This window comes from Zeus faber (genome assembly GCF_960531495.2).
Source record: "Zeus faber genome assembly, chromosome: 4".
In the NCBI taxonomy this organism is placed as follows: Eukaryota; Metazoa; Chordata; class Actinopteri; order Zeiformes; family Zeidae; genus Zeus; species Zeus faber.
The window spans coordinates 28342500-28348499 of NC_137191.1; the positions used below are offsets into that span (position 1 = coordinate 28342500).

The following is a 6000-nucleotide window of genomic DNA, read 5'->3' on the forward strand; positions in this document are numbered from 1 at the left end:
AGCATCCTACAGTGCTTGTAACTCCTACAGGCAGCTGATGCCAACGGGTCCATCCTTCCTTAGGATAGGGAGTAGGTATCGACATATTACACTTATATCGTATTGATTTTATAAATGTTCTGCGGCAGTCAATACCAAAGTATGACACCTGCAGTGTTCACATTTTTTACGTAACACATGTTAGGGAAAGTATTAATGCAATGCCATAAACTATAGCTTTCCTTAACGGTAAGCTACGGAATGGGATGCAAAAATCAGGTAAACGTTGCTATGGTAATTTTGAGGGGATGGCTACTTACTGGAACCTAGCACTTCTTTCCAACGGATAATGTGTCTATTATTAGGGGGTTCATTTGCCTGGGACATTAAGTTTGGCACAAATCCTCTTCCACGAATCATTCTTTTGGGAATGACGTTTGCGTTAGGCGTTGCCGTCTCATTGAGAAACAATGAATATCCCGTTTGCAGTGCATAGTGCAGCCATCTGAATGAGGGGTTAATGCCTTCAGTGTCACTTTTCCCAAAATAAAACTAAAAAGGTGTGTACAGTAAAAATAATGTGTCATGTAATAAGCTTTTTGATAGAAGAGGCAGAAATATTTATATGTTACAGGAGTCAGCCTGTAAGCTCAGGTAGCGGGATCATATTTAAAAGTATATACTCTCTGACTCGTGTGAATATGTGTGTGTGTGTGCGTTCGTCTGAGCGGTCATGTGTTGCTGACACAGCTCACAGGCTACAGTGACAATCAGCATTATTAGCTCTTGGCTCGCAAGCCCCACAGATAACTCAAGAGGGAACATAATCGCATAATCACATACCAACACCCACACCCCCACACCCACACCCCAACACCCACCCACACCCTATCAACCCACACGGTTGAAAGACAAAAATCAACATCAAACTCATCTCAGATCAAGGCATAAAAGCCTCTCTCTGAAGCCGGCCAAAGCAATATTTTGAAAGAACTAGTAAATCACTCTTTGAATAATTTGATACACCTTTGATAATGTCCAAGAAAGGAAGATAGGTGGGGTGAGACTGAGTGGGTTTCATCTTGAAATAATGCAATTTCAGCTTACAGCAGATGTTTCACAGTGCCACTTGGGTTCAAACAGTTCCCCAAAATCTTACGCCAAAACAGAACCGCAATCCACTGACAGAACCCAGGCTAAATCACAAGATATTCTCAATTAATTCCTTTTGAAAAAGGGGATCACCTTACCAGTGTGAGCACACACCAGGAGTAGCTGTTGTTCCTGCTGCTGTTGCAGAGCCAGTCGTTGGAAGTTTCTCCAAAGCTGCCAGAATGCAAACAGGGCTTCATCACCTTCTCTTAGGACCATCCACCATGTTTCAGCAGATCCTACAGCTGGACATGTATTAAAAAAATGATGAAATCAACATCGTCAATAATAATGGCCAAGTAAAATCTGTTGAGAAGCAGAGATCAAGAACAGAGAAGCGACACAGAAAGAACATGTCTCAGCAAGCTCAGTTAATTAGATACTGCAAAGGGGTTCTCCATCGGCATGAATAAGAATGATAGATTTATGGAAAGGCACTAAGGAAGGTTCTACTGAATTTCAATTTCTAAATTCAAAGTTTGTTTATGTAATCATCATTACCAACACGTTTGAAAGCAGCATCGAAATGGCCTACTGCCAAATTTCACACTCCAGACAATTCCAAAAATGAGCGAGCATGTCTTTTTCTATCGAGTTCAAGCTGTGCACATGACTGAGCAAAATCAGTCACCAACTTGTGATGAAAGGAACTAAAACTCCTATTTTAGGCTGTGGGAATGCCCAGAATGGGGCAGCTTGATCAACTGAACACTGTGAGGAGCAGCAGGAGCAAGTACACAATTGTGTTAACTTGCTAGCCAGCTTTGTGCAGTGGACTCCCCTCTGTTGCATACATAATACTTCACTTTGGAAGGTATAAAAGTTAGTTGTACTTAGGAGTGTGATCTCATTGTAAAAGACAGTGTATTCAATGGGTTTTAGTCTACGTGAGCAAATGGAGGCCAATCACACACACAATGAAATTGTAAAGCTTAAAATAAGATGGCATCGATGCCAGAAGTAACTCTGTCGTCCTGCTGCAATGTAACTGAAACACCTCTCTAAATTCCTCCTGAAAAATATATATATTTTCAAAAGGAATCCCTGGTGTCAACCCCGGTGTCACCCCACCGCCTGCAGCTTACACCTTATTTCGGTTTGGCAAGAGCTGGCATGTCCAAACCCGCATGGCGGGAAGCATCTGCTGCGAGTATTTGCACAACATAGGCCAGCTCCAAATCTTGCAAAAGAACCAGTTCCTGACAGCGCTAAGACAGACCTTGCAGTCTGATGTATATAGACATATATGGGATAAAACTGGAGCTGTCGTCGCAGAGACACATTTTTATATTTTTTATATTATATTTTTCCTCATTTTGTACTTTCTTTTGGTACTTATAGCATTTCAGCAGTACTAGTCATCCATGTCTGTAGTACATTTCTCTTTGTTGCACATACTGTTGGGCAGCATATTTTAAATGAAGAACAAACGTGTTCCAGAACACCACCGTCAGTTTTCTTACTGCAAAAAGTGAAATTATAAAATGAACCCAAACAGAAACTCCAGTATTTGGTGGAAAAGTATTTCAACAGTGTTCAGGGACATGTTCATCAAGTTTGTTCTTTTTTTTTGAGCACCTGCCCCTCTAAACATCTCTGGGGGGCCTGTAGAGTGGGGAAGTGAGTTCCGATCACCAGTCGTTACTCGACAACTCAAGAGTCTCCACCGTCTCTCTCCCTCTCCGCTCAGAGCTGGGAGAATGCATACACACTATGAATGAAGAAAAGTTCAGTTTTTCTGCGAGTTTACTGGTTCCTTTAATGTGCTTCTAGACAGAATAGCAGCAAGGAGAGAGGATGGAGAACATGCTCTATTGCTAGCTTGAAAATGCTGTGATCTCTGTAAAAAAAAAAAAGGAGCCTTGGAGAGAAAACCACATTGGCCACAGAAATAAGGATAAAATCTTGTACTGGTTTACGGGTCCCTGGCTTTCAAAGCATTTCCTGTGCAACCAAATCCGATGCTCTGGTATGATGCTTCAGACAGTGTGGAACGTGGGCTAGCAAAGAAGGAAAGAATGCCCAACTGGCAAGCTAACAGTTTATTATTCCAGAGGATTGAGCTGAGTCGAAGAAGGGAACATGAAGCTTTCTGGGTATGCTGGAGCAGCAGCATCACCGTGGTTAAACACAGATAAACGCGTGGAGGGAAGGGTAGGGCACAACTTCATTCCAAAACGCTGTGAGAAAAACTTGAAGACCAACAGCCTCCATGAGTAGGCGAGCTGAGAAGCCCACTAAAATCTAAAATTGAATCCTGGCTAAGAGAAGAACAAAACGTCATTCTAGTTCTCAAAGAAAAGATAAAGAAGCACACGGTTCCATGCAACCTGTACTTTCCTTGGCTTCTCGGCATAGTATGCATCTCCCTGACCGAGTCCAGTAAAGCATGACATTTCCGACCGCAGTTCTGTAACGTCCACAACTGTAAACATTCCCATTTGTGTTAGCTCACAGTTCTCCTCGATGCGTCTCATTACTTTAGTTGCAGGTGCATTTGAGATGGAACAGAGAAGTAGAGAAACAGGTGTTATGCTGATGAGGAAGTGCCTTTTGGTATCTAATGGTATACGCTCTCTCTCCTTGTCAATTGTCTAATTTTGGATGATTGGAGAGGCCGCACTGCACAACATGCTCCAACTCCCCAGGGACTCCCCAGGGAGCAAAAAGATCAGAAACAGGCTCGCCTGACAATGTGTAATGTACTAACCCAGCTTAAAATCAAGTAACAGTACCACAGGAATTCTTATGGTTCCAACTGATAATGGCAACAAAGAGTTTCCAACTAAATATTTTGTGTTGGATAGTACTTAACAGGCCTACAGATTGGTAAGTTATTAGTGACTGTAATGTGTTCATAAACAAATGACATAGCATTACTGAGATAGGAATACAATTTATTGTAGGGAAAGAGTATGGCCCCAAGCTGATATTATTGCTTAGCATCTTTCATAAGTCAGAATAGGTCATATTATTGACACGAAGATATAACTAAAAATTTCAACCTATATGAAGTCTACTTTTTTGGACTAAAATTTAAATCTGATGATACTTTAGATCAATATACTGCTCTTTTTGATGACCCTCTCCTGGATTATTTCACAAAGGCTATTAAATGTATAAGCAGATGACGTATATCAATCTATTGTCAAATTGCGTTGCATGAGCATTTCCCCATCATAATAAATCCCACCATATCGACCAGTCCTAAGAGGAGGTTAAAAAAAAAAAGTCCAGACATTGACGCTGTACCCAGTCTTAATATAAGGTGTGATTTCACTATCTCACACTGAGTGAGATTGGTACTGAATGTAATTTGGTTTGGTGTACATTTGACATTGAACCCTGTTTTTCCCCTTTATACTTTGGCAACAGCGAAGGAAAATGCTACAACTATTTAGGTCCATTATTGTTGACCCACATGTTCCCTTGGGAGTCTAAAATATTCAGCAAATCACTTTATAGTCCAGTGATTATCTTGAGAACCTCTGGACTATAAAGTGAATTGCTGATTCTCTGGACTGTTAAATGATTTGCTGAATATTTAAGACATTAACATTTTAAGGCATTGGTCCACAGAGCACATGTGATCAGATTTAGTCTCTAGGACCCCAATATTCTCAGACTTCTATTGTTTAATATGGTTTAGACCAGATTCCCACACTTGTCAATACTATAGTCAGGGAGTCAGCTTAAGGGGGCAGCTAAAATAACTGTCATCATTGTACATTCCCTGATGGTTCTAAGGTCTTGTAACTGAAATAACAGTGAAGTTTAACCATTCTATTAGTATCCAGTTATTACTGGAACCTCTTAAAGGTCCCATGGCCCCACGCTGAGAACCACTGGTCTAGTCCATGAGCATCCTCACTTTTTCATCTCCATGGTTGGGGCTCCTAATAAAAAGTGAATGGCATAAAAAAGGGGCTTGAGAGTTTCTGTGTAACCTGAAACAAGCTGCTTCATGCCAACAATCCTGAAGGGAAAGCAGAATGGGAGAGGGCTGTGGCAGGAACAAGGCTAATACACGTCAACCTACAAAAGCTAGTACAGCTACATCCTTATTATGAATTATTATTATTATTATTATTATTATTATTATTGACAAATGCTGTTATGTCAACGAGAAAAACAACCCAATGGATTTCAAAACGCTCATCTTTTGTGGTAACTATCATGTCGTTAAACCGTTGAGTCGTTAATGTTTTTTGTTGTTTTTGTTCTATAAAACCACCAGCGTGACGACCTGGGCTGCTTCCATCACTACAACTCTTTCATTTTTACTGGGTTTCCCTCGCGTCCGAACGCCCCGTTGACACCACGTTCTAAACTCTAAAGCCACCGACACTTTTCACTGAGCAATGAAACAAGAAAAAAAATAAAATAAAAAAAAAATTAAAAAAACCCGAAACAGCTCTTCGCCCACTCACCTCTCCGAAATAATTCCGCTCTGGATATTTGAGAAATAAGTCTTCGAGGCGGTTTTCTAGCGGAGAGGCGGCTCGACAACGTGCGCTCGCCGCGGAGCACTTCCCTCTTCTTCTCCGCGGGGGGGGGGGGGGGGGGGGGGCGGAGCCACCGACTGACCACCGGACGCCACCGGAAGTGTAGTCCTGGTCCGGCGGCCGAGACCGGACCGGGTGTTCCCCAAATCGGGGTCCGTGGCCCCCTGGGGGGACTTCCACGCAAATGCAGGGGGGTCCGCGCTAAGATTATACATACTGAATAAACTGTATATATATTGTTTTGTTGAATGTATAAACGTGTATTTTTTTTTTTTCATTAAATGTGTATATCTATAAAAATCGAATGAAAAAAAAAAAGTACATTTAGTTTATATAAGTATATAGATATAGTAGATATAGTATA

General features: G+C 41.4%; 1 protein-coding gene across 1 annotated transcript in view; it reads right to left on the reverse strand.

Annotated features, from left to right (window-relative positions):
* LOC307228656 (inactive rhomboid protein 2-like) overlaps window positions 1-5660 on the reverse strand; it is a 44912-nt gene extending 39252 nt beyond the window's left edge. Inside the window, exons 1-2 of the mRNA XM_079998396.1 lie at window positions 5562-5660; window positions 1230-1376 (exon numbers count right to left, since the gene is read on the reverse strand). The gene's annotated coding sequence lies outside the window, so the exon portion shown is untranslated. The remainder of the gene's footprint in view (window positions 1-1229; window positions 1377-5561) is intronic.
* Window positions 5661-6000: the final 340 nt, after the last annotated feature.